Source organism: Rhinopithecus roxellana, chromosome 17, assembly GCF_007565055.1.
Source record: "Rhinopithecus roxellana isolate Shanxi Qingling chromosome 17, ASM756505v1, whole genome shotgun sequence".
Lineage (NCBI taxonomy): Eukaryota > Metazoa > Chordata > Mammalia > Primates > Cercopithecidae > Rhinopithecus > Rhinopithecus roxellana.
The window spans coordinates 18,813,092-18,836,230 of record NC_044565.1 but is presented as its reverse complement, the minus strand read 5'-3'; positions in this window follow the sequence as shown (position 1 = coordinate 18,836,230).

The following is a 23,139-nucleotide window of genomic DNA, read 5'->3' as shown; positions in this document are numbered from 1 at the left end:
TCTGTGATATGTGTATTCATTTCACATAGATAAAGCTTTCTTTACATTACGCAGCTTGGAAACTGTCGTGGATGGATCCACGAAGGGACCATCGAGAGCACATTCAGGACTATGGTGATAATGGAAATATCTTCAGAAAAAAACTGGAAAGAAGCTTTCTGTAAATCTGCTTTTTGCTATGTTTAATCATGTCACATAGCTGAAGCTTTGTTTACATTACACAGCTTGGAAACTCCTTCGTGGACGGATCCGTGATGGGATATTTGGGATCACATTCGGGCCTACGGTGAAATAGGAAATATAGTCAGATAAAAAATGGAGAGAAGCTTTCTGAGAAACTGCTTGGTGATGTGTGCATTCCACTCAGGCAGCTATAACTTTCTTCTCATAAGACAGTTTGAACTCTGTTCCTGTAAAACCAAAAGAGTGAGATTCGGAGCACATTGAAGACTACGGCAAAAAGTCAAATGACGTCCCCCAAAAAACCAGAAAGACGCATTCGAAGGAGCTGCTCTCTGACATGACCTTTCTTTTCACAGGGTTAAAGCTTCCTCTACATTACCCATTTGAATGTCGGTCTTTGAGGTTCCTGTGAAGGGATAGTAAGTGGTGACCGGAGGCTTGTGTGAGGCAAGGATATGTCTTCCATTGAAAATCAGAGAAAATGTTTCTGTGCAACTCTTTTGTGATGTTTGTATTAATCTCATAGCGTTATAAGATTCTTTGGATTGAGCAGTTTGAAATCACTGTTTCTGTGGACCTGAGAAAGGACATCTGGAAACGCTCTTTAGAATATCCTGAAAAAGGAGTAACCTCAGAGAAAACCAGAAGGAAGCATTCTGTGAAACTGCTTTGTGTCATGTTAATTCTTCTCACACAGTTAAGCTTCACTTTTCATAGAGCAGTATCATAACACTGTTTTTGTTTAGTCTGCAAAGGAATATTCTGGAACCCTTTGAGGCTGACGGTGAGAAAGGAAACGTCTTTAAATAGACACTGGAGAGAAGCTATTGGAGGAGCTGCTTTGTGAAGTGTGCGTTCCTCTCACAGAAATATACCTTTCTTCTCATATAGGATTCCGGAATCCCTTTTGGAGAAAAAGCTACCAAGAGACATTCTGGAGTATAGGGAGGGCAATTGTGAAAAAGGAAATATCCTCAGAGAAAAACTGGAAAGAAGATTTCTGTGAAACCCCTTTGTGTTAGATATATTTATTCATCTCGCATAGTTAAAACTTTTCTTATATTACGCAGTTTGGAAACTCCTTCATAAATGGATCCATGAAGGGACATTCGGGAGAACATTCAGGCCTATGGTGAAAGAGGAGATATCTTCAGATAAAAACAGGATAGAAGCTTTCTGAGAAACTATTTTGTGATGTATGCATTCCACTCAGGGAGTTCTACCTCTTTTCTCACAAGGCAGTGTTTGAACACTTTTCCTGTGAAACCGAAAAAGTGATATTTCAGAACGCCTTGAGGACTATGGCAAATAGTGAAATATACTGAAAGAAAATCGAGGAAGAAGCGTTTCAAGAATCTGCTCTCTAATATGTGCATTCACTTCACAGCGTTAATGCTTACTCTTTGTTGCCCAGTTTCGAAACTCTGTCTTTAAAGAATCTGTGAATGGATATTTAGTGATGCCCAGAGGCCTGTGGTGAGCGAGGATACGTCTTCCAATGAAACCTGCAGTGAAACTTTCTGAGCAACTGCTTTTTGATCTGTGTATTTGTCTCATACAGTTAAACCATTCTGTTGATTGAGCAGCTTGAAATCACTGTTTTTGTGGAATCTGAGGAAGTATATTTGAGAACAATCCTTAGAATATGGAGAAAGAAATATTCTCAGGAAAAATCCAGTAGGAAGCTTTCTGTGAATCTGCTCTGTGTTGTCTTAATTCCTCTGGCACAGTTAAGCCTCTCATTTCATTGAACAGTTTTCTAACACTGTTTACGTTTAGCGTGTGATGGGATATTCGGGAGCACTTTGAGGCTTATGGTGAAAAAGGAAATGTGTTCAGACCGAAACTGGAGAGAAGCTTTCCGAGGAGCTGCTTTGTGACGTGTGCATTCCAGTCACAGTGTTAGAACTCTCTTCTCATACAGCATCGGGGAAACCCTTGTGGAGAAACAGATACCAAGTGATATTCGGGAGCATGTTGATGCCAATGGTGAAAAGGGAAATAGCCTCATACAACAACTGGAAAGAAGATTTCTAGGAAACTACTCTAGATATGTGTAATCATCTCACATAGATAAAGCTTTCTTTACATTACGCAGCTTGGGAACTGTCATGGACAGATCCATGAAGGGACCTTCAGGAGCACATTCTGGACTCTGGTGAAAAAGGAAATATCTTCAGATAAAAACTGGAAAGAAGCTTTTTGTGAATCTGCTTTTTTCAATGTTTATTCATCTCACATAGATGAAGCTTTCTTACATTTTGCGACTTGGAAACTCCCTCCTGGATGGATCCACGAAGGGATATTTGGGATCACATGCGGGCCTATGGTGAAATAGGAAATGTAGCCAGATAAAATCTGGAGAGAAGCTTTCTGAGAAACTGCTTGGTGATGTGTGCATTCCACTCAGGGAGTTTAATGTTCTTCTCATAAGGCACAGTTTGAACACTGTTCCTGTAAAACCAAAATAGTGATATTCAGAGCACATTGAAGAGTATGGTAAAAAGTGTAATGTCATCCAATAAAAAACAGAAGGAAGCACTCGAGGAAACTGCTCTCTGACACGCCCATCCTTTTCACAGGGTTAAAGCTTACTCTACATTTCGCAGTTTGAAAGTCGGCCTCTGAGGGTTCTGTGAAGGGATAGTAAGTGGCAACCGGAGACCTGTGTCGAGCAACGAAATGTCTCCCATCGAAAATTGGAGAGAAGCTTTCTCCGCATCCCTTTTGTGATGTTTGTGTTCATCTCAAAGAGTTAAATCATTCTTTGGATTGAGCAGTTTGAAATCACTGTTTCTCTGTAATCTGAGAAAGGACTTGGGAACAGTCCTTAGAACATGGAGAAATCAATATCCACCAGTAAAATCCAGAAGGAAGATTTCTGTGAAACTACTCTGTGTCGTCTTAATTCCTCTCGCTTAGTTAAGCCTCTCTTACGTTGAGTAGTTTTATAACCCTGTGTATATTTAGCCTGTGATGGGACATTCAGGAGCACTTTGATAACCTCAGGAGTAACCAGAAGGAAGTATTCTGTGAACCTGCTCTGTGTCTCGTGAATTCCGCTCACACAGTTAAGCTTCTCTTTTCACTGAGCAGTATCATAACACTGTTTTTGTTTAGACTGCGAAGGGATATTCAGGAGTGATTTGAGGGTTACGGTGAGAAAGGAAACGTCTTCAGATAGAAACTGGAGACAAGCTTTCTGAGGAGCTGCTTTGTGACGTGTGCATTCCACTCACAGAAATATACCTTTCTTCTCCTAGAGGATTCCAGAATCCCTTTTGGAGAAAAAGCTACCAAGAGACATTCGGGAGTATGGGGATTGCTATGGTGAAAAAGAAAATATCCTCAGACAAAACTGGAAAGAAGATTTCTGTGAAACTGCTTCATGTTAGATATATCTATTCATCTCACATAGTTAAAACCTTTCTTATATTACGCAGTTTGGAAACTCGGTCATGCACGGATCCGTGAAGGGACATTCGGGATCGCATTCCGGGCTTCGATGAAAGACGAGGTAACCTCAGATAAACACTTGAAAGAAGCTTCCGAGAAACTACTTTGTGATATATGCATTTCGCTCAGTTAGTTATACCTCTTTTCTCACAAGGCAGTGTTTAAACACTGTTCCTGTGTAACCAGAAAGGTGATATTTCGGAGCGCACTGAGGAATATGGCAAATAGTGAAATATACTGAAATAAAATCGAGAAAGAAGCGTTCCAAGAATCTGCTCTTAGATATGTGCATTTACTTCATAGAAATTATGATTACTCTATGTTGCCCAGTTTCGAAATTCTGTCTTTGAAGAATCTGTGAAGGGATATTTAGTGACCCCCGGTGGCTTGTGGTGAGCAAGGAAACATCTTACGATGAAACCTGCAGAGTAAATATCTGAGCAACTGCTTTGCAACGTGTGTATTCTTCTCATAGATCTAAACCATTCTTTAGATTGAGCACATTGAAGTCATTGTTTTTGTGGAATCTGAGGAAGGACATTTGGGAACGATCCTTAGAACATGGAGAAAGAAATATCCTCAGGTAAAATCCAGAAGGAAGCTTTCTGTGAAACTACTCTGTGTCATCTTAATTCCTCTCGCTCAGTTAAGCCTCTCCTTACGTTGAGTAGTTTTATAACCCTGTGTATGTTTAGGGTGTGATGGGACATTCGGGACATTCGGGAGCACTTTGAGGCTTACGGTAAAAAAGGAAATATGTTCAGACCGAAACTGCAGAGAAGCTTTCCGAGGAACTGCTTTGTGATGTGGGCATTCCACTCACAGAAATATACCTTTCTTTTCCTAGAGGATTCTGGAATCCCTTTTGGAGAAAAAACTACTAGGACACATCGGGAGTATAGGAACGGTTATGGTGAAAAAGGAAATATCCTCAGACAAACCTGGAAAGAAGATTTCTGAGAAACTGCTTCATTTTAGATATATCTCTTCATCTCACATAGTTCAAACCTTTCTTATATTACGTAGTTTGGAAACTCCGTCATGCACGAATCCGCGAAGGGACATTTGGGAGCACATTCAGGCCTACAGTGAAAGAGAAGATATCTTCAGATAAAAACTGGATAGAAACTTTATGAGAAATTACTTGTGATGTATGCATTCCGCTCAGGGAGTTATACCTCTTTTTTCACAAGGCAGTGTTTAAACACTGTTCCTGTGTAACCGAAAAAGTGATATTTCAGAGCGCATTGAGGACGATGACAAATAGTGAAATATACTGAAATAAAATCGAGAAAGAAGCGTTCCAAGAATCTGTTCTCTGATATGTGCATTCACTTCACAGAATTTATGCTTTCTCTATGTTGCCCAGTTTCGAAATTCTGTCTTTGAAGAAGCTGTGAAGGGATATTTAGTGGCGCCCGGAGGCTTGTGGTGAACAAGTAAACATATTCCGATGAAACCTGCAGAGTAAACTCCTGAGAAACTGCTTTGCGATGTGCGTACTTGTCTCCTAGATTTAAACCATTCTTTGGATTGAGCAGATTGAAATCACTGTTTTTGTGGAATCTGAGGAAGGACACTTGGGAGCGATCCTTGGAACATGGAGAAAGAAATATCCTCAGGTAAAATCCAGAAGGAAGCTTTCTGTGAAACTACTCTGTGTCGTCTTAATTCCTCTCACTTAGTTAAGCCTCTCCTTTTGTTGAGTAATTTTATAACCCTGTGTATGTTTAGCGTGTGATGGGACATTCGGGTGCACTTTGAGGCTTACTGTGAAAAAGCAAATATATTCAGACCAAAACTGGAGAGAAGCTTTCCAAGCAACAGCTTTGTGACGTGTGCATTCCACTCACAGAAATATACCTTTTTTCTCCTAGAGGATTCGGGAGAATATACTGCTTTTCTCATACAGTGTTGGGGAAACCCTTTTGGAGAAACAGGTACCAAGTGATATTCGGGAGCATGTTGATGCCGATGATGAAAAGGGAAATAGCCTCAGACAAAACTTGGAAAGAATCTTTCTAGGAAACTTTTCTGTGATATGTTTAATCATCTCATATAGATAAAGTTTTCCTTACATTACACAGCTTGAAATCTGTCATGGACGGATCCATGAAGGGACATTCAGGAGCACACTCAGGACTATGGTGAGAAAGGAAATATCTCCAGATAAAAACTGGAAAGAAGCTTTCTGTGAATCTGCTTTATTCTATGTTTATTCTTCTCATATAGATGAAGCTTTCTTTACATTACGCAGCTTGTAAACTCCCTCGTGGATGGATCCACGAAGGGATATTTGGGATCACATTTGGGCCTATGGTCAAACAGGAAATATGGTCAGATAAAAACTGGAGAGAAGCTTTCTGAGAAACTGCTAGAGGATGTGTGCATTCCACTCAGGGAGTTTTAATGTTCTTCTCGTAAGGGACAGTTTGAACACTGTTCCTGTAAAACCAAAATAGTGATATTCAGAGCACATTGAAGAGTATGGCAAAAAGTGTAATGTCGTCCAAAAAAAACCAGAAGGAAGCACTCAAAGAAACTGCTTTCTGACATGCTCATCCTTTTCACAGGGTTAAACCTTACTCTACGTTTCCCAAATTGAAAGTCGACCTCTGAGGGTTCTGCAAAGGGATAATAAGTGCCAACCGGAGGCCTGTGTTGAGCAAGAAAATGTCTCCCTTCGAAAATTGGAGAGAAGCTTTCTGCCAAACTCTTTTGTGATGTTTGTATTCATCTCAAAGAGTTAAATCATTCTTTGGATTGAGTAGTTTGAAATCAGTGTTTCTGTGGAATGTGAGAAAGAACATTTGAACACGCTCTTTTGAATACCCCGAAAAAGAAATAACCTCAGTGAGAAACCAGAAGAAGCTTTCTGTGAACAAGCTCTGGGTCACGTGAATTCCGCTCACACAGTTAACCTTCTCTTTTCATTGAGCAGTATCATAACACTGTTTTTGTTTAGACTGCGAAGGGATATTCAGGAGCGATTTGAGGGTTACGGTGAGAAAGGAAACGTCTTCAGATAGAAACTGGAGAGAGGCTTTCTGAAGAGCTGCTTTGTGACGTGTGCATTCCACTAACAGAAATATACCTTTCTTCTCCTAGAGGATTCCAGAATCCCTTTTGGAGAGAAAGCTACCACGAGATATTTGGGGGTATAGGGATGGCTATGGTAAAAAAGGAAATATCCTCAAATACTGGAAAGAACATTTCTGTGAAACAGCTTAGTATTAGATATATCTATTCATCTCGCATAGTTCAAACCTTTCTTATATTACGTAGTTTGGAAACTCCGTCATGCACTGATCCATGAAGGGACATTCAGGAGCACATTCTGGCCTTTGGTAAAAGAGGAGATATCATCAGATAAAAACTGGAATGAATATTTCTCAGAAACTACTTTGTGATATATGAATTCCACTCAGGGAGTTATACCTCTTATTTCACAAGTGAGGCTTTCAACACTGTTCCTGTGAAACCGAAAAGTGATATTTCAGAGCGCATTGAGGACTATGGGAAGAGGTATTCGGGAATACCTAACAATAGGTATTCGGGAGCATGTTGATGCCGATGATGAAAAGGGAAATAGTCTCAGACAAAACCTGGAAAGAAGCTTTCTAGGAAACTACTCTGTGATATGTGTAATCATTTCACATAGATAAAGGTTTCCTTACATTACACACCTTGAAAACTATCATGGACAGATCCACAAAGGGACTTCCGGGGGCAAACTCTGGACTATGCTGAAAAGGAAATATCTTCAGATAAAAACTGTAAAGAAGCTTTCTGTGAATCTGCTTCTTTCTATGTTTATTCTTCTCTCACAGATGAAGCTTTCTTTACATTATGCAGCTTGGAAACTCCCTCGTGGATGGATCCACGAAGGGATATTTGGGATCACATTCGGCCTATGGTCAAATAGGGAATATAGTCAGATAAAACTGGAGAGAAGCTTTCTGAGAAACTGCTTGGTGATGTGTGCATTCCACTCAGGGAGTTTTAATGTTCTCCTCATAAGGCACAGTTTGAACACTGTTCTTGTAAAACCAAAATAGTGATATTCAGAGCACATTGCAGACTATGGCAAAAAGTGAAATTCGTCCAACAAAAAACAGAAAGAAGCACTCGAAAAAACCACTCTCTGACATGCCCATTCTTTTCACAGGGTTAAAGTTTACTCTACACTTCCCAGTTTGAAAGTCGGTCTTTGAGGTTTCTGCGAAGGGATAGCAAGTGGCAACCGGAGGCCTGTGTCAAGCAAGGAAATGTCTCCCATCAAAAATTGGAGAGAAGCTTTCTGCACAACTCTTTTTTTATGTTTGTGTTCATGACGCTCTTTAGAATATCCTGAAAAAGACCTAACCACAGAGAGAAACCAGAAGGAAGATTTCTGTGAACCTGCTCTGTGTCACGTGAATTCCGCTCACACAGTTAAGCTTCTCTTTTTACTGAGCAGTATCATAAAACTGCTTTTGTTTACACTGCGAAGGGATATTCAGGAGCGATTTGAAGGTTACGGTGAAAAAGGAAACGTCTTCAGAGAGAAACTGGAGAGATGCTTTCAGAGGAGCTGCTTTGTGACGTGTGTATTCCACTCACAGAAATATACCTTTCTTCTCCTAGAGGATTCCGGAATCCCCTTTGGTGAAAAACATACCAAGAGATATTCGGGAGTATAGGGACAGCTATGGTGAAAAAGGAAATATCCTCAGACAAAAACTGGAAAGAAGATTTCTGTGAAAATGCTTCGTGTTAGATATATCTGTTCATCTCCCATAGTTCAAACCTTTCTTATATTATGCAGTTTGGAAACTCCATCATGCTCGGATCCGTGAAGGGACATTTGGGAGCACATTCTGGCCTTCGGTGAAAGAGGCGTTATCATCAGATGAAAACTGGAGAGAAGCTTTCTGAGAAACTACTTTGTGATGTATGCATTCCAGTCAGCGAGTTGTACCTCCTTCCTCACAAGGCAGGGTTTGAACACTGTTCCTGTGAAACTGAAAAATGTTATTTCGGAGCACACTAAGTACTATGGCGAATAATGAAATATACTGAAATAAAATCGAGGAAGAAGCGTTCCAGGAATCTGCTCTTGAATATGTGCATTCAATTCACAGAATTTATGCTTACTCTATGTTGCCCAGTTTTGACATTCTGTCTTTGAAGGATCTGTGAAGGGATATTTAGTGATGCCCAGAGGGTTGCAGTGAGCAAGGAAACATCTTCCAAAAAAACCTGCAGAGTAACTTCCTGAGCAACTGCTTTGTGATGTGTGTACTCGTCTCATAGATTTAAAAAGTTCTTTGGATTGAGCAGATTGAAATCACTGTTTTTGTGTAATCTGAGGAAGGACATTTGGGATCAATTCTTAGAACGTAAAGGAAGAAATATCCTCAGGTAAAATCCAGAAGGAAGCTTTCTCTGAAACTACTCTGTGTCGTCTTAATTCTTCTCGCTTAGTTAAATCTCTCCTTAGGTTGAATAGTTTTATAACCCTGTGTATGTTTAGCGTGTGATGGGACATTCGGGAGCACTTTGAGGTTTATGGTGAGAAAGGAAATAAGTTCAGACCGAAACTGGAGAGAATCTTTCCAAGGAACTGCTTTCTGACGTGTACATTCCACTCACGGAAATATACCTTTCTTTTCCTAGAGGATTCCGGAATCCCTTTTGGAGAAAAAGCTGCAAAGAGACATTCGGGAGTACAGGGACGGCTATGGTGAAAAAGGAAATATCCTCAGACATAACTGGAGAGAAGCTTTCTGAGAAACTGCTTGGTGATGTGTGCATTCCACTCAGGGATTTACAACTTTCTTCTCATAAGGCACAATTTGAACACTGTTCCCGTAAAACCAAAAGAGTGATATTCGGAGCATATTGAAGGCTATGGCAAAAAGAGAAATGTCGTCCAATAAAAAACAGAGAGAAGCACTCGAAGAAACTGCTTTCTGACATGTCCATTCTTTTCTCAGGGTTAAAGCTTACTCTATATTACCCATTTTGAAAATCAGTCTCTGAGGGTTCTGTGAAGGGATAGTAGGTGGGGACCGGAGGCCTCTGTGGGGCAAAAAAAGTGTTCTATCGAAAATCAGAGAGGAGCTTTCTGCGCAACTCTTTTGTGATTTTTGTAGTCATCACAGAGAGTTAAATCATTCATTGAATTGAGCAGTTTGAAATCACTGTTTCTGTGGAATCTGAGAAAGGACATTTTGAGATGCTCTTTAGAATACACTGAAAAAGAAGTAACCTCAGAGAAAAATTAGAAGGAAGTTTTCTGTGAAACTGCTTGGTGTCACGTGAATTCCACTCACACAGATAAGCGTTTCTTTTCACTGAGCAGTTTCATAACACTGTTTTTGTTTAGAATGCGAAGGGATATTCAGGGGTGATTTGAGGGTTACGGTGAGAAAGGAAACGTCTTCAGATAGAAACTGGAGAGAAGCTTTCTGAGCAGCTGCTTTGTGACGTGTGTGTTCCACTCACAGAAATATACCTTTCTTCTCCTAGAACATTCCAGAATCCTTTTTGGAGAAATAGCTACCAAGAGATATTCAGGAGTATAGTGAGGACTGTGTTGAAAAAGGAAATATCCTCAGACAAAAACTGGAAAGAAGATTTCTGTGAAACTGCTTTGTGTTAGATGTCTTTATTCGTCTCACATAGTTAAAACTTTAATTATATTACACAGTGTGGAAACTCCGTCATGCACAGATCTGCGAAGGGACATTCGGGAGCACATTCAGGCCTACAGTGAAAGAGGAGATATCTTCAGATAAAAACTGGATAGAAGTTTTCTGAGAAACTACTTTGTGATGTGTGCATTCCACTCAGGGAGTTATACCTCTTTTCTCACAAGTTAGTGTTTGAACACTGCTCCTGTGAAACCGAAGAAGTGATATTTCGGAACGCATTGAGGACTATCCGAATAGTGAAATATACTGAAAAAAAATCGAGGAAGAAGCATTCCAAGAATCTGCTCTCTGATATGTGCTTTCACTTCACAGAGTTAATGCTTACTCTATCTTGCCCAGTTTCGTAACTCTGTCTTTGAAGAATCTGTGAAGCGATATTTAGTGACGCCCGGGGGCTTCTGGTGAGCGAGGAAATGTCTTCCGATGAAAGCTGCAGAGAAACGTTCTGAGCAACTGCTTTGGGATGTGTGGATTTGTCTCATAGGGTTAAACCATTCTTTGGATTTAGCAGCTTGAAATCACTGTTTTTGTGCAATCTGAGGAAGGACATTTGGGAATGATCCTTAGAATATGGAGAAAGAAATATCCTCAGATAAAATCCTTAAGGAAGCTTTACGTGAAACTGCTCTGTGTCATCTTAATTCCTCTCACTCAGGTAAGCCTCTCTATTCTTTGAGCAGTTTCCTAGCACTGTGTATGTTTCGCGTGTGATGGAATATTCGGGAGTAGTTTGAGGCTAACGGTGAAAAAGGAAATATGTTCAGACCGAAACTGGAGAGAAGCTTTCCAAAGAACTGCTTTGTGACGTGTGCATTCCAGTCACAGTGTTATACCTCTCTTCTCATACAGGGTCAGGGAAACCGTTTTGGAGAAATAGGTACCAAGTGATATTCAGGAGCATGTGGATTCCGATGGTGAAAAAGGAAATAGCCTCATACAAAAACTGGAAAGAAGCTTTCTAGGAAACTACTCTGTGATATGTGTAAGCATGTCACATAGATAAAGCTTTCTTTAAATTAAGCAGCTTGGAAACTGTCATGGGCTGATCCACGAAGGGACCTTCGGGAGTACATTCTGGACTCTGGTGAAAAAGGAAATCTCTTCAGAAAAAAACTAGAAGGAAGCTTTCAGTAAATCTGCTTTTTGCTATGTTTAATCATCTCACATAGCTGAAGCTTTCATTACATTGCACACCTTGGAAACTCCCTCGTGGATGTATCCACGATGGGATATTTGGGATCACATTCGGGCCTACGGTGAAATAGGAAATATAGTCAGATAAAAACGGGAGAGAAGCTTTCTGAGAAACTGCTTGGCGATGTGTGCATTCCAACCCGGCATCTATATTTTTCTTCTCATAAGGCACTGTTTGAACTCTGTCCCTGTAAAACCAAAAGAGTGATATTCAGAGCACATTGAAGACTATGGCAAAAAGTCAAATGTCGTGCAATAAAAAATAAAAAGAAGCACTCGAAAAAGCTGCTCTCTGACATGTCCATTCTTTCTACAGGGTTAAAGCTTCCTCTACATTCCCCAGTTTGGAATTAGGTCTTTGAGGTTCCTGCGAAGGGATAGTAAGTGGCAACTGGAAACCTGTGTCGAGCAACGAAATGTGTTGCACCGAAAATCAGAGAAAATCTTTCCGTGCAACTCTTTTGTGATGTTTTTATTCATCTGATAGCGTTACATGATTCTTTGGATTGAGCAGTTTAAAATCACTGTTTCTGTGGAATCTGAGAAAGGACATCTGGAAACGCTCTATAGAATATTCTGAAAAAGAAGTAACCTCAGAGAAAACCAGAAGGAAGCTTTCTGTGAAACTCCTTTGTGTCACGTGAATTCTGCTCACACAGTTAACCTTCTCTTTTCATAGAGCAGTATCATAACACTGTTTTTGTTTGTCTGCAAAGTGGCTTTGAGGCTTACGCTGAGAAAGGAAACGTCTTTAAATAGAAACTGGAGAGAGGTTTTCTGAGAAGCTGCTTTGTGACATGAGCGTTCCACTCACAGAAATATACCCTTCTTCTCATATAGGATTCCGGAATCCCTTTTGGAGTAAAAGCTACCATGAGACATTCGGGAGTATAGGGAGGGCTATGGTTAAAAAAGAAATATCCTCAGAGAAAAACTGGAAAGAAGATTTCTGTGAAACTGCTTTGTGTTAGATATATTTATTCATCTTGCATAGTTAAAACTTTTCTTATGTTACGCAGTTTGGAAACTCCGTAACGCATGGATACGCAAAGGGACATTCAGGAGCACATTCAGGCCTATGGTGAAAGAGGATATAATTTCAGATAAAAACTGGATAGAAGCTTTCTGAGAAACTGCTTTGTGATGTATGCATTCCACTCAGGGAGTGATAACTCTTTTCTCACAAGGCAGTGTTTGAACACTGTACCTGTGAAACCGAAAAAGTGATATTTCGGTTCACATTGAGGACTATGGCGAATAGTGAAATATACTGAAATAAAATCGAGGAAGAAGCGTTCCAAGAATCTGCTCTATGATATGTGCATTCTCTTCACAATGTTAATGCTTCCTCTATGTTGCCCAGTTTCAGAACTCTGTCTTTGAAGGATTTGTGAATGGATATTTAGTAACGTCGGGAGGCTTGTGGTGAACAAGGTAACGTCTTCCGATGAAACTTGCAGAGAAACGTTCTGAGCAACTGCTTTGCGATGTGTCTATTCGTCTCCTAGAGTTAAACCAATCGTTGGATTGAGCAGCTTGAAATCACTGTTTTTGTGGAATCTGAGGAAGGACATTTGGGAGCGATCCTTAGAATATGGAGAAAGAAATATCCTCAGGTAAAATCCAGAAGGAAGCTTTCTGTGAAACTGCTCTGTGTCGTCTTAATTTTTCTCACCCAGAGAAACCTCTCTTTTCATTGAGCAGTTTTCTAGCCCTGTGTATGTTTAGCATGTGATGGGGTATTCGGGAGCACTTTGAGGCTAACGGTGAAAAAGGAAATATGTTCATTCCGAAACTGGAGAGAAGCTTTACTAGAAACTCCTCTGTGACATGTGCATTCCAGTCACAGTATTATACCTCTCTTCTCATACAGCATCAGGGAAACCCTTTTGAAGAAACAGGTACCAGGTGATATTCGGGAGCATGTTGATGCCGATTGTGAAAAGGGAAATAGCCTCAGACAAAAACTGTAAAGAAGCTTTCTTGGAAAATACTCTGTGATATGTGTAATCATCTCACATAGATAAAGTTTTCTTTACATTACGCAGCTTGGAAACTGTCATGCACAGATCCACGAAGGAAACTTCAGGAGCACATTCAGGACTAGGGTGAAAAAGGCAATATCTTCATATGAAAACTGGAAAGAAGCTTTCCGTGAAACTGTTTTTTGCTGTGTTTATTCATCTCACATAGATGAAGCTTTCTTTACATTATGCAGCTTGGAAATTCCCCCGTGAATGCATTCGTGAAGTGATATTTGGAATCGCATTTGGGCCTATGGTGAAATAGGAAATATCGTCATATAAAAGCTTGAAAGTAGCTTTCTGAGAAACTGCTTGGTGATGTGTACATTCCACTCAGGGAGTTATAAATTCCTTCTCATAAGGCACAGTTTGAACACTGTTTCTGTAAAACCAAAAGAGCGATATTCAGAGCACATTGAAGACTATGGCAAAAAGTGAAATGTCGTCCAATAAAAAACAGAAAGAAGCACCGGAAGAAACTGCTCTCTTTCATGTCCACTCTTTTGAGAGGGTTAAAGCTTACTCTACATTTCCCAGTTAGAAACTCCATCTTTAAGTTTTCTGTGAAGGGATAGTAAGTGGCAACCTGTGGCCTCTGTTAAGCAAGGAAATGTCTTCCATCGAAAATTGGAGAGAAATTTTCTGCGCAACACTTTTGTGATGTTTGTATTCATCTCATAGAGTTAAATCATTCTTTGGACTGAGCAGTTTGAAATCACTGTTTCTGTGGACTCTGAGAAAGGACATTTGGAAATGCTCCTTAGAATATCCTGAAAAAGAAGTAACCTCAGAAAGAAACCAGAAGGAACCTTTCCGTGAAACTGCTCTGTGTCAGGTGAATTCTGCTCACACAGTTAAGCTTCTCTTTTCATTGAGCTGTATCATAACACTGTTTTGGTTTAGTCTGTGAAGGGATATTCAGAAGCACTTTGAGGCTTACGGTGAGAAAGGAAACATCTTCAGATAGAAACTGGAGAGAAGCTTTCTGAGGAGCTGCTTTGCGACGTGTGCATTCCACTCACAGAAATATAGCATTCTTCTCCTAGTGGATACTACAATCCCTTTTGGAGAAAAAGCTACCAAGAGATATTCGGGAGTATAGAGACGACTATGGTGAAAAAGGAAATATCCTCAGACTAAAACTGGAAAGAAGATTTCTGTGAAACTGCTTTGTGTTAGATATATTTATTCAACTCGCATAGTTAATCTTTAATTATATTACGCAGTTTGGAAACTGTCATGGACGGATCCACGAAGGGACCTTCGGGAACAAATTCTGGACAAGGGTGAAAAAGGAAATATCTTCATAAAAACTGGAAAGAAGGTTTCTGTGAATCTGATTTTTGCTATGTTTACTCATCTCACATAGATGAAGGTTTCTTTACATTACGCAGCTTGGAAGCTCCCTTGTGGATGAATCCACGAAGGGATATTTGGGATCACATTCAGGCCTATGGTGAATTAGGAAATATAATCAGATAAAAACTGGAGAGAAGCTTTCTGAGAAACTGCTTGGTGATGTGTGCATTCCACTCAGGGATTTAGAACTTTCTTCTCATAAGGCACAGTTTGAACACTATTCCTGTAAAACCAAAAGAATGATATTCGGAACACATTGAAGACTACGGCAAAAACTGAAATGTCATGCAATAGAAAACAGAAAGAAGTACTCGAAGAAACTGCTCTCTGACATGTCTTTTCTTTTGAAAGGGTTAAAGCTTACTCTACCTTTCCCAGTTTGAAAGTCAGTCTTTGAGGGTTCTGCGAAGGGATAGTAAGTGGCGACTGGAGGCCTGTGTGAGGCAAGGAAATGTCTTCCACCAAAAGTCAGAGAGAAGTTTCCATGCAACTCTTTTGTGATATTTGTATTCATCTCATAGAGTTAAATCATTCTTTGGATTGAGCACTTTGAAATCACTGTTTCTGTGGAATCTGAGAAAGTAGATTCTGAAACGCTCTTTAGAATATCCTAAAAAAGAAATAACCTCAGAGAGAAACCAGAAGGAATCTTTCTGTGAACCTGCTCTGCATCACGTGAATTCCACTCACACAGTTAAGCTTCTTTTTTCATTGAGCTGTATCATAACACTGTTTTTGTTTAGTCTGCGAGAGGATACTCTGGAGGGCTTTGAGGCTTACTGTGTTAAAGGAAACGTCTTCATATAGAAACTGGAGAGGTTTCTGAGGAGCTGCTTTGTGACATGTGCATTCCACTCACAGAAATATACCTTTCTTCTCCTAGAGGACTCCGGAATCCCTTTTGGAGAAAAAGCTACCAAGAGATATTCGGGAGTGTAGCAACTACTCTGGTGAAAAAGGATATATCCTCAGACAAAAACTGGAAGGAAGATTTCTGTGAAATTACTTTGTGTTAGATATACTTTTTCGCCTCGCATAGTTAAAACTTTAATTGTATTACGCAGTTTGGAAATCCGTCAAGCACAGATCCGCGAAGGGACATTCAGGAGCACATTCAGGCCTATGATGAAAGAGGAGATATCTTCAGATAAAAACAGGATAGAAGCTTTCTGAGAAACTACTTTATGATGGATGCATTCCACGCAGGGAGTTATACCTCGCTTCTCAAAAGGCAGTGTTTGAACACTGTTCCTGTGAAACCGAAAAAGTGATATTTTGGAAAGCATTGAGGTCTATGGCGAATAGTGAAGTATACTGAAATAAAATCGAGGAAGAAGCATTCCAAGAATCTCCTCTCTGATATGTGCATTCACTTCACAGAGTTAATGCTTACTCTGTGTTGCCCAGTCTTGAAACTCTGTCTTTGAAGATTCTGTGATGGGATATTTAGTGATGCTGGGAAGCTTGTGGTGAGCGAGGAAACGTCTTCCGATGAAAGCTGCAGAGAAACGTTCTGAGCAACTGCTTCACGATGTGTGTATTTGTCTCATAGCGTTAAACCATTCTTTGGATTGAGCAGCTTGAAATCACTGTTTTTGTGGAATCTGAGGAAGGACATTTGGGAACAATCCTTAGAATATGGAGAAAGAAATATCCACAGGTGAAATCCAGAAGGAAGCTTTCTGTGAAACTGCTCTCTGTTGTCTTAATTCGTCTCACTCAGATAAGCTTCTCTTTTCATTGAGCTGTATCATAACACTGTTTTTGTTTAGCCTGTGAAGGGATATTCTGGAGGGCTTTGAGGCTCACGGTGTGAAAGGAAACGTCTTCAGATAGAAACTGGAGAGTAGCTTTCTGAGGAGCCGCTTTGTGACGTGTGCATTCCACTAACAGAAATATACCTTTCTTCTCCTAGAGGATTCCAGATTCCCTTCTGGAGAAAAAGTTACCAAGAGATATTCGGAAGTATAGCGACGACTATGGTGAGAAAGGAAATATCCTCACACAACAACTGGAAAGAAGATTTCTGTGAAACTGCTTTGGGTTAGATATATTTATTCATCTTGAATAGTTAAAACTTTAATTACATTACGCAGTTTGGAAACTCCATCATGCACAGATCCTCAAAGGGATATTCGGGAGCACATTCATGCCTACAGTGAAATAGGAGATATCTTCGCTGCTTTGTGACGTCTGCTTTCCACTCACAGAAATATACCTTTCTTCTCCTGGAAGATTCCAGAATCCCTTTTGGATAAAAAGCTACCAAGCGATATTCGGGAGTATAGAGAGGAATATGGTGAAAAAGGAAATATCCTCAGAATAAACAGGAAGGAAGATTTCTGTGAAACTTCTTGTGTTAGATATATTTATGCATCTCGCATAGTTAAAACTTTAATTATATTACGCAGTTTGGAAACTCCGTCATGCACAGATCCGTGAAGGGACATTCGGGACCACATTCAGGCCTACAGTGAAAGAGGAGATATCTTCAGATAAAAACTGGATGGAAGCTTTCTGAGAAACTATTTTGTGATGTATGCATTCCACTCAGGATGTTATACTTATTTTCTCACAAGGCAGTTTTGAACACTGTTCCTGTGAAACCGAAAAAGTGATATTTTGGAACGCATTGAGGTCTATGGTGAATAGTGAAATAAAATCGAGGAAGAAGCGTTCCAAGAATCTGCTCTCTTTTGTGTGTGTTCATTTCACAGACTTAATACTTACTCTATGTTGCCCAGTTTCGAAACTCTGTCTTTCAAGAATCTGTGAAGGGATATTTAGTGATGCCCAGAGGCTTGTGGTGAGCGAGGAAACGCCTTCCGATGAAACCTGCTGAGAAACGTTCCGAGCAACTGCTTTGCGATGTGTGTATTCGTCTCCTAGAGTTAAACTGTTCTTTGGATTGAGGAGCTTGAAATCACTGTTTTTGTGGAATCTGAGGAAGGACATTTGGGAGCGATCCTTAGAATATGCAGAAAGAAATATCCTCAGGTAAAATCCAGAAGTTAGCTTTCTGTGAAACTGGTCATTGTGATCTTAATTCCTCTCACTCAGTTAAGTCTCTCTTTTCTTTGAGCTGTCTTCTATCCCTGTGTATGTTTAGCGTGTGATGGGTTATTCGGGAGCACTCTGAGGCTAACGGTGGAAAAGGAAATATGTTCAGACCGAAACTGGAGAGAAGATTTCCGAGAAAATCCTCTGTGACCTGTGCATTCCAGTCACAGTTTTATACCTCTGTTCTCATACAGTGTCCGGGAAACACTTTTGGAGAAACAGGTACCAGGTGATATTCAGGAGCATGTTGATGCTGATGGTGAAAAGGGGAATAGCCTCAGACAAAACCTGGAAAGAAGCTTTCTAGGACACTACTCTGTGATATGTGTAATCATCTCACATAGATACAGCTTTCTTAACATTACGCAGCTTGGAAACTGTCATGGACGGATCCACGAAGTGACATTCGGGAGCACATTTTGGACTATGGTAAGAAAGGAAATATCTTCAGATAAAATCTGGAAAGTATCCTTCTGTGAATCTGCTTTTCGCTATCTTTATTCATATCACATAGATGAAGCTTTCTTTACAGTATGCAGCTTGAAAACTCCCTCGTGGATGGATCTGTGAAGGGATATTTGGGATCACATTTGGGCCTATGGTGAAAGAGGAAATATAGTCAAATAAAAAATGGAGAGAAGCTTTCTGAGAAACAGCTTCATGATGTGTGCATTCCACTCAGGGAGTTATAACTTTCTTCTCATAAGGCACAGTTTGAATACTGTTTCTGTAAAGCCAAAACACTGATATTTGGAGCACATTGAAGACTATGGCAAAAAGTGAAATGTCATCCAATAAGAAAACAGAAAGAAGCACTCGAAGAAGCTGCTCTCTGACATGTTCATTGTTTTCAAAGGGTTAAAGTTTACTCTACATTCCCAGTTTGAAAGTCCATCTTTGAGGGTTCTGCGAAGGGATAGTAAGTGGCGACTGGAGGCCTGTGTGAGGCAAGGAAATGTCTTCCATCGAAATTGGAGAGAAGCTTTCTGCACACCTCTTATGTGATGTTTGCATTCATCTCATAGAGTTAAATCATTCCTTGGATTGAGCAGTTAGAAATCACTGTTTCTGTGGAATCTGAGAAAGGACATTTGGAAACGCTCTTAGAATATCCTGAAAAAGAAATAACCTCAGAGAGAAACCAGAAAGAAGCTCTCTGTGAAACTGATCTGTGTCACGTGAATTCCGGTTACACAGTTAAGCTTCTCTTTTCATTGAGCTGTATCATAAGCACTGTTTTTGTTTAGTCTATGAAGGGATATTCTGGAGGGCTTTGAGGCTTACGTTGAGAAAGGAAACATCTTCAGATAGAAACTGGAGAGAAGGTTTCGGAGGAGCTGCTTTGTGACGTGTGCATTCCACTAACAGAAATATACCTTTCTTCTCCTAGAGGATTCTGGAATCTCTTTTGGAGAAAAAGCAACAAGTCACATATTCGGGAGTATAGGAAAGGCTATGGTGAAAAAGGAAATATCCTCAGAGAAAAACTGGAAAGAAAATTTGTGTGAAACTGCTTTGTGTTAGACATATTTATTCGTCTTGAATAGTTAAAACTTTAATTATATTACGTAGTTTGGAAACTCCGTCAGGCACATATCCGCGAAGGGACATTTGGGAGCACATTCAGGCCTATGGTGAAAGAGGAGATATCTTCATATAAAAACTGGAAAGAAGCTTTCTGAGAAACTACTTTGTGATGTATGCATTCCACTCAGGGAGTTATACCTCTTTTCTCACAGGGCAGTGTTTGAACACTGTTCCTGTGAAAACGAAAATGTGATATTTAGGAACCCATTGAGGACTATGGCGAATAGTGAAATATACTGAAATAAAATCGAGGAAGAAACTTTCCAAGAATCTGCTCTCTGATATGTGTATTCACTTCACAGAGTTAATGCTTACTCTATGTTGCCCAGTTTCGAACCTCTCTCTTTGATATATCTGTGAAGGGATATTTAGTGATGCCCGGAGACTTGTGGTGAGTGAGGAAACGTCTTCCGATGAAAGCTGCAGAGAAACTTTCTAGCAACTGCTTTGTGATGTGTCTATTCATCTCCTAGAGTTAAACCATTCTTTGGATTGAGCAGCTTGAAATCACTGTTTTTGTGGAATCTGAGGAAGGACATTTGGGAACGATTCTTAGAATTTGGAGAAAGAAATATCATCAGGTAAAATCCAGAAGGAAACTTTCTGTGAAACTGCTCTTTTTCGTCTTAAATTCTCTCACTCAGAAAAGCCTCTCTTTTCATTGAGCAGTTTTCTAGCCCTGTGTATGTTTAGTGTGTGATGGGATATTCGGGAGCACTTTGAGGCTAACGGTGAAAAAGGAAATATGTTCAGACCGAAACTGGAGACAAGTTTTCGAGGAACTGCTTTGTGACGTGTGCATTCCAGTCACAGTATTATACCTCTCTTCTCATACAGCGTTGGGGAAAGCCTTTTGGAGAAACAGGTACCAAGTGATATTCGAGAGCATGTTGATGCTGATGTTGAAAAGGGAAATAGCCTCAGACAAAAACTGGAAAGAAGCTTTCTAGGAAACTCCTCTGTGATATGTGTAATCATCTCACATAGATAAAGCGTTCCTTACATTACGCAGCTTGGAAACTGTCATGGATGGATCCACAAAGGGACCTTCAGGAGCACATTCTGGACTATGGTGAAAAAGGAAATATCTTCAGATAAAAACTGGTAAGAAGCTTTCTGTGAATCTGCTTTTTGTTATGTTTATTCATCTCACATAGATGAAGCTTTCTTTACATTACGCAGCTTGAAAACAGCCTCAAGGATGGATCCACGAAGGGATATTTGGGATCACATTTGAGACTATGGTGAAAGAGGAAATATAGTCTGATAGAAACTGGAGAGAAGCTTTCTGAGAAACAGCTTGGTGACGTGTGCATTCCACTCAGGGAGTTATAACTTTCCTCTGTTAAGGCACAGTTTGAACACTGTTATTGTAATACCAAAAGACTTATATTCGGAGCACATTGAAGAATGTGGCAAAAAGTGAAATGTCGTCCAATACGAAAACATAAAGAAGGACTCGAATAAACTGTTCACTGACATGTCCATTCTTTTCAAAGGATTAAAGTTTACTCTACAGTTCCCAGTTGGAAAGTTGGTCTGTGAGGTTTCTGCAAAAGGATACTAAGTGGCAACTGGAGGCCTTTGTGAGGCAAGGAAATGTCTTCCACTGAAAATTTTAGAGAAGATTTTGGCGCAACTCTTTTGTGATGTTTATATTCATCTCACAGAATTAAATCATTCTTTGGATTGAGCAGTTTGAAATCACTGTTTCTCTGGAAACTGAGAAAGGACATTTGGAAATGCTCTTTAGAATATCCTGGAAAACAAATAACCTCAGAGAGAAACCAGAAGGAAACCTTCTGTGAACATGCTCTGTGTCACGTGAATTCTGCTCACACAGTTAAGCTTCTCTTTCATTGAGCTGTATCATAACACTGTTATTGTTTACTCTGAGAAAAGATATTTTGGAGGGCTTTGAGGCTTATGGTGAGAAAGGAAACGTCTTCAGATAAGAACTGAAGAGAAGCTTTCTGAGGAGCTGCTTTGTGATGTGTGCATTCCACTCACAGAAATATACCTTTCTTCTCCTAGAGGATTCTGGAATCCCTTTTGGTGAAAAAGCTACCAGGAGACATTCGGGAGTATAGGGACGGCTATAGTGAAAAAGGAAATATCCTCAGACAAAAACTGGAAAGAATTTTTCTCTGAAACAGCTTCATGTTAGATATATCTATTCATCTCGCATAGTTAAAACCTTTCTTATATAAGCAGTTTGGAAACTCTGTCATGCACGAATCCGTGAAGGGACATTCAGGAGCACATTCTGGTCTTCAGTGAAAGAGGAGATATCATCAGATAAGAACTCGTAAGAAGCTTTCTGAGAAACTACTTTGTGATGTATGCATTCCACTCGGAGTTATACCTCTTTTCTCACAAGGCAGGGTTTGAACACTGTTCCTGGGATACCGAAAAAGTGATATTTCGTAGCACAGTGAGGACTATGGCATATAGTGAAATATACTGAAATAAAATCCAGGAAGAAGCGTTCCAAGAATCTGCTCTCTGATATGTGCATTCACTTCAGAGGATTTATGTTTACTCTATGCTGCCCAATTTCGAAATTCTGTCTTTGAAGAATCTGTGAAGGGATGTTTAGTGACGCTTGGAGGCTTGTGGTGAGCAAGGAAACACATTCCGATGAATCCGGCAGAGTAACATTCTGAGGAACTGCTTTGCAATGTGTGTATTCATCTCCTAGATTTAAACCGTTCTTTGGATTGAGCAGATTGAAATCACTGTTTTTGTGGAATCTGAGGAAGGACATTTGGGAACGATCCTTAGAACATAGAAAAAGATGTATCCTTAGGTAAAATCCAGAATGAAGCTTTCCGTGGAACTACTCTATGTCGTCTTAATTCCTCTTGCTTAGTTAAGCTTCTCCTTACGTTGAGTAGTTTTATAACCCTGTGTATGTTTAGCATGTGATGGGACATTCGGGAGCACTTTGAGGCTTACGGTGAAAAAGGAAATATGTTCAGACCAAAACTGGAGAGAAGCTTTCCGAGGAACTGCTTTGTGATGTGTGCATTCCACTCACAGAAATATACCTTTCTTCTCCTAGAGGATTCCGGAATCTGTTTTGGAGAAGAAGCTACCAAGAGACATTGGGAGTATAGGAACGGCTATGGTGAAAAAGCAAATATACTCAGACGAAACTTGAAAGAAGATTTTGGCGAAACTGCTTTGTGTTAGATTTATCTATTAATCACGCATAGTACAAACCTTTCTTATATTATGTAGTTTGGAAACTTCTTCATGCACGAATCTGCGTAGGGACATTCGGGAGCACATTCAGGCCAATGGTGAAAGAGGAGATATCTTCAGATAAAAACTGGATAGAAGCTTTCTGAGAAACTACTTGTGATGTATGCATTCTGCTCAGTTAGTTATACCTCGTTTCTCAGAAGGCATAGTTTAAACACTGTTAGTGTGACCGAAAAAGTGATATTTCCGAGGGCACTGATGACTATGCCAAATAGTGAAATATACGGAAATAAAATCGAGAAAGAAGCGTTCCAAGAATCTGCTCTCTGAATTGTGCATTCACTTCAGAGAATTTATGCTTACTCTATGTT